The sequence below is a fragment of the Gossypium arboreum genome, chromosome 10 (genome assembly GCF_025698485.1).
Source record: "Gossypium arboreum isolate Shixiya-1 chromosome 10, ASM2569848v2, whole genome shotgun sequence".
NCBI classification, from domain to species: Eukaryota; Viridiplantae; Streptophyta; class Magnoliopsida; order Malvales; family Malvaceae; genus Gossypium; species Gossypium arboreum.
Genome location: NC_069079.1, coordinates 115,238,748 through 115,249,937, shown reverse-complemented (window position 1 = coordinate 115,249,937; position 11,190 = coordinate 115,238,748).

The following is an 11,190-nucleotide window of genomic DNA, read 5'->3' as shown; positions in this document are numbered from 1 at the left end:
CCATGCTATTCTTTCATATTTTATGTATTATTTAAATTATCTTTATTGTATAGATATTGTCAATTTTAAATAAATGTTTTATTTCTAAATATTTGGTACGTTATTTGATTCAAATGTTTTATTGCAACATCTTTTTAAAGAATTTTTGTATATATATTCTTAGTTTTTTAAAAATTATTTCAAGTTCTAGCATGTGTTATTTGCTCATCAATCCATCATTTTTAGAAGTTGTTTTTGTATTATATTAGTTTTATGATTTGGTACCACATGTGATAATTATTTTTATATTATTTCATGTATATTCATTACACCACATTTATTCGCTTTTATGTATTATTAAATCAATTGTTGCTCATCCATGCTTGTGAATTTGGGTCATATTTTGGATTAATTATATTTAATTATTTGTTTTATTAGTTAGTTAAATAAGTTATATTATCTTCATTCATCAATTATCTTATTTTATTTATACATATATTATACCATGTTTTTATTTTTTCCTTTTGGTTTACAAATGTCGCTTTATAATTTTCAACTCTTTAAAATCAATTGTTCCATTTTGTTTCAAGTAAAATTAATATGTTTTGAGCTAGTTTACAAGTAAAATCCTAAAATAAGGCAATGATCAGTAGTAGAAATTAGAGAAATCATGCCCTACCGTGTTGGGTTTCGATTTTTCGTTGGACTAAATATTTGGACATCCTTTTGTAACTTTTGACCTAAAAGCTTTTGGAAGTCAAAAATCAATCATGTTCTCAAAGGTATAAAGGATCATGTCCTATCGTGCTGGATGTGATGCTTTATACCTTTGAAACGAGAGAGTTTTGACGACCAACTTGAACCACTCAAATGTTTTAAAAGGAACTAGATTTCAAATTTAAAAAAAAACCTTAGACATAAGGACAGCATTTAATCAATCTGGTACAAGTTTTTGGGCATAGTGAGGGTGCTAACCCTTCCTCATACGTAACCGGCTCCCGAACCCATTTTTTAAATTTACGTGGACCAAAATTGATTTAAATGGAACAAAATATTTTATTAGGTGATCCAACCACACCTAAACAGAAAGATTGGTGGCGACTCCACACTTTGTTTTAAAAGTCGATCCACTTTTTGTTTTAAATAAAAAAATGGTTTCGACAATCCTACAAATAATTGTTTTATTTTATTTTAAATTTGAATTTAAAATAAATGTTTCAAACGAAGACAATTTAATTTAAAGCTTTTTATTTAAATATAAATTAAAGTTTACTAACTTATTTGGTTCTAAATTAAAATTTTATGTTCTGAAATTTTATTTAAAAGAATTTTAAATGTAGAATTAAAAATTAAAATACTATTGAAATAAAATATAAAGCTTAAAAAATAGTAAACATAGAAGTAGAACAGAAGCATACACCTACAGGAGTCAATTAGTCCACATGCATTATTATTATAATAATAAGTATCATAAATATAAGAAAAATATAAGATAAATGTGAAAGACAGTGGACTCGGGTGGTGCGGATGAGAAAATATAAGAAAAGAGATATAATGAAAGAGAGCACCAAAATAATTACAGTAAGAAGAAGATGTACTGTCAAAAACCTGCAAGAAGAAGATGCAGCAGTGAAGAAGAAGAAGAAGAAGAAGAAGAAGAAGAAGAAAAGCTTACCGTGAAGAAGAGGCTTTCTAAGATAAAGTAAGGCACAGTAGCAGTCTTCAACAGTAGCAGCCAGCAGTATGAGGAGCCTTAGTAAAGACCAAACTTTGGGGAGCACCGAGATTGCAGATGAAGAAGCTAGAGACAACTGGATCGACTACTGAGACTGCAAAAGAAGAAGCAAAAATGAAGAAGTTGATCTGAGCTTGAGGCTAGCTGGAGGTGGCCGACAGACAACTGGATCGGTGGATCGGTGGAGGTGGTGGTAAGCTAGGGATTTGGGCTTTGAAAATGGGAAAAAGTGGAGGAAGGCAGCAGTACAAAATGAAAAAATGAAAGTGAAAAAAAAAGGAGTAAAGTTAAAGTTAAAAATATAAGAAGGATTAAAAAAATAATTTAATATAAAATTCAGGATCTTACCCGGGGCTCGGCCCGTTTTCTAAACGGACTTCGTTTTTTGTTCAAGCCCATTTTTCGGGCCTATTTTTACCCGAACCCTCCTATTTTTTGGGCGGGCCTTCAGGCCGAGCCATAGCGCATTACTTTCAACCACATCAGCTACAACTCGATTGGGGTCCATTTACTATAAAAAACACATTTCAAATGTCAAGAGTCATCACACAATTACAGTTTATATATGGTATGTATAGCTAGATTCTCACACATGCTATGTTAGTCCTAGAATCGACTAAACCGTAGTTCTGATACCAATAAATGTAACACCCCTCACCCGTATTCAATGCCGTAATAGGGTTACGGAGCATTACCAAACCTATAAAATATTTAAACATTCAATTCACGTATAATTTCACATTTCATGCAAACATTATTCAAACTCAAGCATAATGTCCCTATAACGTGCCTACGAGGCCCTAAACATGTTTTGAGAGTGATTCAGGACTAAACTGATAACTTAGGAAACTTTCACGAAACCTTAAATTTTTTTTAAAAATAGGGGACGCAGGCCCGTGTGCGCGGCCGTATCTCTCACACGGTTAGCAGACACGGCCATGTCATAGGTCGTGTGGACATTCGAAATGGGAGCACATACCCGTGTCCCAGCCCGTGTCTGACCCCATGTAACTCTCTGACTTGGGTCACACGGCCAACACACACGCCCGTGTGCCCTAAAAATGGCCCTACGGGCCTATGTGCCAGGCCGTGCCAAACCTGTAGGGTATACTGACTTATGCCATACGGCCAAGTCACACGCCCGTGTGTGAGGCCGTGTGAGCATACTGACTTGATTTTAATTTCAACACTTAGAGACACATGGCCGTGTAACATGACCATGTGTCACACACGACCGAGACACACGTCCGTGTCTCTGCCCATGTGGACAAAAATAGGCTATTTACCAAGCAATTTTGCCATCCAAACTAGCATGTACCTATACCACATCAATTATCACCAACACATAGCATATCTAATCATCTTAACCAGCTAATTCAAACATAAATCATGCACATTCCATACTTAAATCATCAAATTTTACTTCCTTAAATCATCAAAAATGGCTAAACTCAAATATGCAATATCATGCCTAATTTCTTAAGCATACCATTATCTTTAACTCAACCATTTGACACTCATAATACCTATAGCCATCAAGCATCACACAACCATCATATAACTCATATCACAAAGCATAAACACATATATCAATACATGATTCAACCATACCAAAATAACTTCAAATAAGCCATCACTCATGACTATATATACAAACCAAAACATATACATTTACAAGCCAATTCAAATGGCCAAAATCATTACCAAAACATAACCAACATGACCAAAGTCCCTATATATGCCATATACTCAAAATACCAAAGTTCATAGGTACCAAGTGATAGGTGGATAGTTGAAGCAATCTCCGACGATCCCCGAATCCTAGTGTCAGAACCATTTTTGAAAGGTCGACTTTTTATTTAAAAATGAAAATGGGAGTTGCCACCAATCTTTTTTATGAGGTGTGATCGGGTCACCGTGTGATTGATCGTTTTAATAAGTGATTTAATTTATTAAAACAACGATTTTTAGTCTACAGACTTCGAGAAACAAGTTCGGGAGTCGGTTACACACGAGGAAGGATTAGCACCCTCGTGACGCCCAAAATTGGTACCTAATTGATTAATTAATGTCTTAATGCCAAAAGTTGAAAATTCGAAAAGAATTTAAAATATGACCCCTCTTTGTATTAATGTTAATTTTACTTAAAAAACCACTTGAATAAATTGAAAACGTTAAAGACCCTCCCGTCTTGAGATAACAAAATGTCACATCCCGTAAGTTAGGACATGACACCTTGAACCTTTGAGAATAAACTTGTCTTTATTTTTTATTTGAAATCTTATATATTTTAATTTTAAAAGGATATTCGGTTATTTGAGTTCAACAAGAAAATCAAAACGCCGTAAGTTAGGGTACGATTTCTCGAATCTCCCAAATATGAAATATTGCCTTGTTTTAAAAATTTCCTTTTTGCGTATTTGGGTAAAAATTAATGTAATATTAAAAATGATGTATGGATAAAATGTTATGCTAATGAATGACAACAATATAAATGTACTAATAAGCAATTAAGTAATACATACAATACATGTCACTTTAATAACCATATTATCAATCAAAATAAATAAATAACGAAATAAATAATAACGATGATAACAATAATAATAATGACACAATGCACAAAAAAGAAAATACCAATTTTAAAAATAATAAGGACAAAGGAATAAATAAATAAATAAATGCGAAATGAATATTGAGGAAAATAGTTTATAAAATATTGAAAATAAAGGATCAAATTAAAATATAAATGAAATTTGGAGTGCCATTTGTAGTAAAGTACATAAATATATAATGATGGATGACAAAACAAAATAAACAAATAGATGCCTAGTAAAAAGAAAATAAGAGAACAGCTTTTAAATAATAATAAATAATAAAATAATAAAATAAACAAAAAAATAGGCTAACAAGTAAATACATAAGTAATTAAAATGACTAAAAGACCCAATTGCCACTCAAATAAAATTAACGGGACAAGTTAAGATAAAAAAATGAACAAGGGGACTAATTTGAAATGTGCGAAAACAAACGAGAACTGAATGGGAGAATATCCCAATTTCCCTATGCGCATCATTCAGAGGGACCCAAATAAAAAAATAAAATTAAACAGGATAAATTTTAAAAGAAAAAAAAAGAAAACAGGATCATATTGTAAATATTCAATAAAGCGGAAGGGTCACATGCACAAATAACCCAAAAGTTGATAATACGCAAATCTTCAGGAGCGAGTCAAGTCGCACGCTGGTCCAGCTCAAAACGATACTGTTTTGGGGCTATTACTGGCAGAGCTAAATGACGTCGTTTACCGGGGCCTATATAAATCAATTTTTTTTAAGCAATCATTCTGCTATTGGGTCCAATATGGTCTGGCCTCTTTTTTTTTTTTAAATCGGGGCCTCTTTTTTTCTCTATTGGGGTTCCAACCCGGCCATGGGTCTGGTCGTCAGCCACTATGGCGGCCACCAGTCGCCGGCGACAGTGCCACCATCTACGGTGGCCAGAGAAAATAAAAAAAGATCATTCTCTCGGCTTTTTGAGTCTCTGAGCCCCTAAGATGTCGTTTTTCATTGGAACCAACGAACCTCGGTCGCCTATGGCAGTGGAATACAAGGAGTCAGGTAATTTCGACCCCCTCTTTTGTTCGTATTTACGTCTTTTGAAAATGAAAGCAAACAAAAAGAAAAAATAAATAAGTAAAAATAAATAAAAGACTACCTTTGTAATTTTTTTTTGTTTTTTTGTTTATTAATCTTGTGTGTTCTTAAAAAAATACAAGTGGGAAATGTGACCTTTTTTATAGCTGAAAATACAAACTGTCCATTACAAATATTTTGTTTTATTCTTCGTTGTCTTCTTTGCTCGTGTGTTTGTTCTGTTGCGTGTTGCAGGTGACAGTGGCAGTGGCTGAAAATGGTGGTGGCAGAGGCAAGCGTAGAAGAGCGCCGACTTGAGATGCGGCTAGTGTTTCAATTTTTTACTGAATCTAAGTTTAGGTAGTTGGGCCATTGGGCCATTAGGTTTTTTTTTTTAATTTTGGGCTTGTAATTTTGTATTTGGGCCTGCTGTTGTAAGTGGACTCTGGACTTTAATTATTTTGGTTTAAGTTTGTTTTATTTTTGTAATCTTGGCCCGAGCTAAATTAGCTTATTACAGTTACCCCTCTTTGCTCGTTGACGTGTATTATAAATGGAGCAAAGACTTCAAAAAGGGCCAATTTTGCCCGGTCTTGCCAAATCTCGACTTCTTTGGTGCTCCTATTCTTCAAGTAGCCTTATTCTAGCACAGTGCAACTTCAGGGGTCTAGGAATTGTAATTTCAATCTACTCCACTGTAACTTCAGGGAGATTAGACTCGTATCTACAATCTGCTTCATTACAACTTTAAGGAGATAAGATTTGTAACTCGTAGCTTTAATCTATTCCACTGCAACTGTAGGGAAATAAGATTCACATCTTCAATCTGTTCCACTGCAATTTCAAGGAGATAAGATTTGTGGCTTCAATCTGCTCCACTACAACTTTAGGGAGATAAGATTAGTGGCTTCAATCTGTTCTACTGCAACTTCAGGGAGATGAGATTTGCCATGGTAGATTTAATCCGACCTATTATAACTTTAGAGGTGTAGGATTTGTGACTTGTAGCTTTAATCTGTTCTACTGCAACTTTAGGGAAATGAGATTCGCTATCTTCAATCTGCTCCACTGCAACTTCAAGGAGCTAAGATTTGTAACTTCAACCTGCTCCAGTACAACTTCAGGGAGATAAGATATTTGGCTTTAATCTGCTCCACTGTAACTCCAAGGAGATAAGATTCGCCACGATGACTCAGTCCGTCCTACTATAACTTCAGAGGTATAGGATTTATGGTTTCACTGATCTGTTACACCGTTCTCTAGGGAATATGACCTGTAAAATCCATTTCATGGGCCTATCTTTATGCCGAGTGATTAGGATGTTATTATCAGAATAAATCAAATACTCATAACTATATGTGTATGAATGATGTTTGCATGAATGCAGAATGTCATTATTTTTCGAGAATGATTCTTTTTTAATGCTTAAGGTTGACATTGTTCGTCGTTCATCAAGGTTCTATCACTGACGCATTACCCAGCATTCTTATTCAGCTGGTATCTTTGGCAGAAAACCCGAAGAAATAATCACAATTTAGATTATTCTTTCCAGAATATTTCCAACTCTTAATTTTGGTTAGTTCTGACTAGTGGTCCTGTTTTAGATCCTTTTTCTATTTTGAACTTTCCAAAGTAATATGCAAAACTCCTTTTACTTGAATATTATTAGTCCATTAATCGCTATTTCAAAAAAAAAAAAGCTTGAAAAAGATTGTAACAATGGACAAGATTGAAATTGATTGGGAGCAGAGCTCGAAATGAATTGATTAATCAAAAATGGCAAACACTGTTAAAATACAATATGAATAGGATGAAACTAGGTGCCCAGATATCGTAGCATGAGCTTCTCTGCACTAACTTCTCGATGACCCTTTTGAACTTGATATGTTTTTAGGAGATCCAGAGTACTTCATTGATGCCCCAAGACGCAACGTCCCTCCTTCTTGCTAATTCGGATAGGGCAAGACTACCACATGCCCCATCTTCAATCAAAATTTGAGTTGCCCTTTCCTGGGTTTTCAACTCAAAACCTCTTTGGTCTCAAAGCGCCCTTTGTGGGTTTTCGCCTTGGCCTCTCCTTTTTTTCTTTAGGTGAAGTATTTCCTGACTGAATCAAAATTCAAAGGATTAGACAAGTTTTTTCCATCCATCTTGGTCAAAATCAAAGCTCCTCCAAAAAAGGTCTTCTTTACCATATAAGGTCTCTCCCAGTTTGGCATCTAGTTTTCTCTAAAGTCCTTTTGTATGGGAAGGATCTCTTTCAATACCAGGTCCCCCTCATGGAATTTTCTAGGGTGAACCTTTTTGTCATAAGCTCGCATTATTCATTTTTGGTACATTTGACCATGACGAATAGCCCCTAGCCTCTTTTCTTCAATCAAGTTCAACTGATCATATCAAGATTGGATTCATTCTGCTTTATCTAACTTCAGTTCTGACAAAACTCAGAGGGAAGGAATTTCGACTTTAATAGGGAGTACCCTCTCCATTCCATAAACCAATGAGAAAGACATTACCCCAGTGGAAGTCCTTACAGACGTTTTAATAAGCATAGAGGAAAAATGGTAACTTCTCATGCCAATCTTTATAAGTCTCAACATACCAATCTTTATAAGTCTCAATCATTTTCCCCATGATCTTCTTGATGTTTTTATTGGCTACCTCCACTGCACCATTCATTTTTTGGCTATATAGTGACGAGTTGTGGTGTTTAATCTGAAATTGACTACAGTCCTCCGCTATCGTGCTATTGTTCAAATTTAATGCATTTTTTAGATATGATCCTTTCTAGCATTCTATACCGACATATGATCTGTTTCTTCAAGAATTTACTGATTGCCAACTTTGTGACATTGACATATGAAGTGGCTTCTACACACTTGGTAAAGTAATCAATGACCATGAAGATGAATCAATGCCCGTTAGAAGATTTTGGCGAGATCAGCCCAATGACATCCATGCCCCACATAGAGAAAGGCCATAGAGAAGTCATGACATAAAGAGGTGAGGGAGGCACATGAATTTTGTCTCCATAAATTTGGCATGACATCTCTTGGCGTAATTGATACAATCTCCTTCCATGGCAGACCAATAATATCTGAATCTCATGATCTGCCTGGCCATCATAAAACCATTAGTGTGCATTTCGTAAACGCCCTCATGGACTTTTTTCAATATTTTCTTAGCCTCAACAACGTCCACACATCTTATTAGTACTTGATCCTTTCTTTTTTTGTATAGGATCTCCCCATCTAAGACATCTTCACTAGCTAGCCTTCTTAATGTCCTTTTATCATTCTCAGTTGCTTGGTTAGGGTATTCCCGATTTTTCACATATCGTAGTATATCGTGGTACCAAGGTGATCGTCCTTTTCTTCTTCCTTAATGTTGTAACAATGAGCCAGAACCTCATAAATACTTATCTCGATAGGTTTTACGTCCTCTTGTTTGTTCACTTTGGTCATGGCAGCTACAGTAGCCAAAGCATCAGCCATCTGGTTTTCATTTCGTGGGAGATAGTAGAAGGTGATATCATCAAACTCCTCAATTAATTCAAGAACTAGCATTCGATAATTGATCAATTTAGGGTCTCTCGTCTCATATTCACCTCTAAGTTGATAGATCACCAATGCAGAATCCTTATATACCTCTGATACTTTGATCTTGCATTCTATGGCTGCACAGATGCCCGTGATGCATGCTTCGTATTCTGCCATGTTTGTGCAATCAAAATCCAATTTACTAATAAAAGGATAATGATCTCTGTTTGGGGATACCAGGACTGCCCCAATTCTGTTTCTCATAGCGTTTGAGGCTTCGTCGAAGTTTAGCTTCCAAGGATGACCTTATTAAGAGTATTCTTCAGTGGTTGCAGTATACATTAGATCTTCATTCAATAAATCAAAGTTTAATGGCTCGTAATCTTTTAGAGCTCTACTGGCTAGAAAATCTGCTATTGTACTCCCTTTCATCGCCTTCTGGTTCACATAGACTATCTCAAACTCAGATAGTAGAATTTGCCATGGGTCATTCTTTCATTCAAAGCAGTCGACTCTATCATGTACCGTAGAGGGTCCAATTTTGAGATGAGCCAAGTTGTGTGGTACAACATGTACTATCTTAGTCTTCGGGTTGTCCAAATTAAACAACAACACAACTTCTCGATTGGCGAATATCTTGTCTCACATTCAGTGAATTTTTTACTGAGATAGTATATCACTCTTTCTTTTCTTCTTGACTCATCATGTTGGCCCAGTACGCATCCCATGAAATTCTCCAATACTGTCACATACACTCCTCATCCATACACCTGGATTGTGTTTCTTAAGGAGACGGAATATGGGGTCACATTTCTCCGTTAGTTGTGAAATGAAACGAGCGATGTAATTTCACCTCTCTAAGAAACCTCGAACTTCTTTTTCAGTAGCAAGGGAGGTAGCTCTTGTATAACCTTGACTTTATTCGGGTTAATTTCGATCCCTTTTTCACTAACCGTGAATCCTAGTAATTTTCCTAACCTAGCCCCGAAGGTACACTTTGGTAGATTGAGCTTTAGTTGGAATTTTCTTAACCTTAAGAACAATTTCCTTAAGACTTGCAAATCAGTCTACATAAACTTCAATTTCTTTGTGCATCATGTTATGAAACGAGGTTACCATGGCTTTTTGATACGTTGCTCTTGCATTCTTTAGTCCAAATGGCATTGGTGGTCACTAAACTAACTAAAAATTCGACTAAGGCAAACGCACCTATCGAACAGTAGTATAGTTATGGTGAGACCGAAAATATCGTATCCACAAGGACTAAAAATACTAGTAATTGCTATCTTTATATTATCTAGCCTAAAAATTAAAGGTATGTTTTTAAACTAAGACTGATTATCTAATTAACTAAGAACACGATAAAGATTTAAAGTTGGAAAATACTTTTGGAAAATCGATGGAGAAGACAATACCCAAGGAAGAATCCACCTAGACTTCACTTATTACTTCTGAATTAGACGATTTATTCGCTTGACTTAATCCGTAGAAATCCATGATTTATGTTATTATCTCTCTCGAGACTAAAAACAACTGACTCTAGGTTGATTAACTGAAATCTCTTTCTAATTAAAACCCCCATTATCGCATTAACTCATTCTATGGACTCCCTTATTAGATTTAACTCTAATCTGGCAGATTTATATCGTCCTATCTCTAGGATTGCATGTAACTCTTCTTAACTATAGAGGATCTACTCTTAAATAGGGATTTTTGCTCCACTGAATAAGCAATTCAAAACTTGAATTATTATCCTAAAATATTAAAATAAGGATTAAACCTCACAATTAAGAATAAGAACAAGTATTTATCATATAATTCAAATAGTAATAAGATTCGTTTTAGGTTTCAACTTCCCTAGGTATTTAGGGAATTTAGTTCATGACAATAGAGGAAAACATCTCAAAATTGGGACAACAACAAAATATATAGAAACCCAAAGGACTTCTAAGGAAATTGAATGGAGATCTTTAGTCTTGAAAGAGATCCTGCTTTCGAGCAGATTCTGATGGCTACTCTTCGAGTATTTTCTGCTTTCTACTCTGCGTCCCCCCTTTAATTCTCTTCTAGGGTGTTTATATAGACTTTGTAATGCTTCAAAACCCTCCAAATTAGCCTTTTCTGAGTAGAATTAAACTTGGGCTCGACAGGGACACGACCGTGTGCCACACCCGTGTGAAGGTGCTCAAACCGTGTGTAATTCTGAGTTGGTTTTTAGTTGACACGGCCATGACACATGGGCGTGTGGTTTGCCCATATGCCTCACACCGGTGTCTGGTTTACCTGTGTGGAAGTGCCTAGG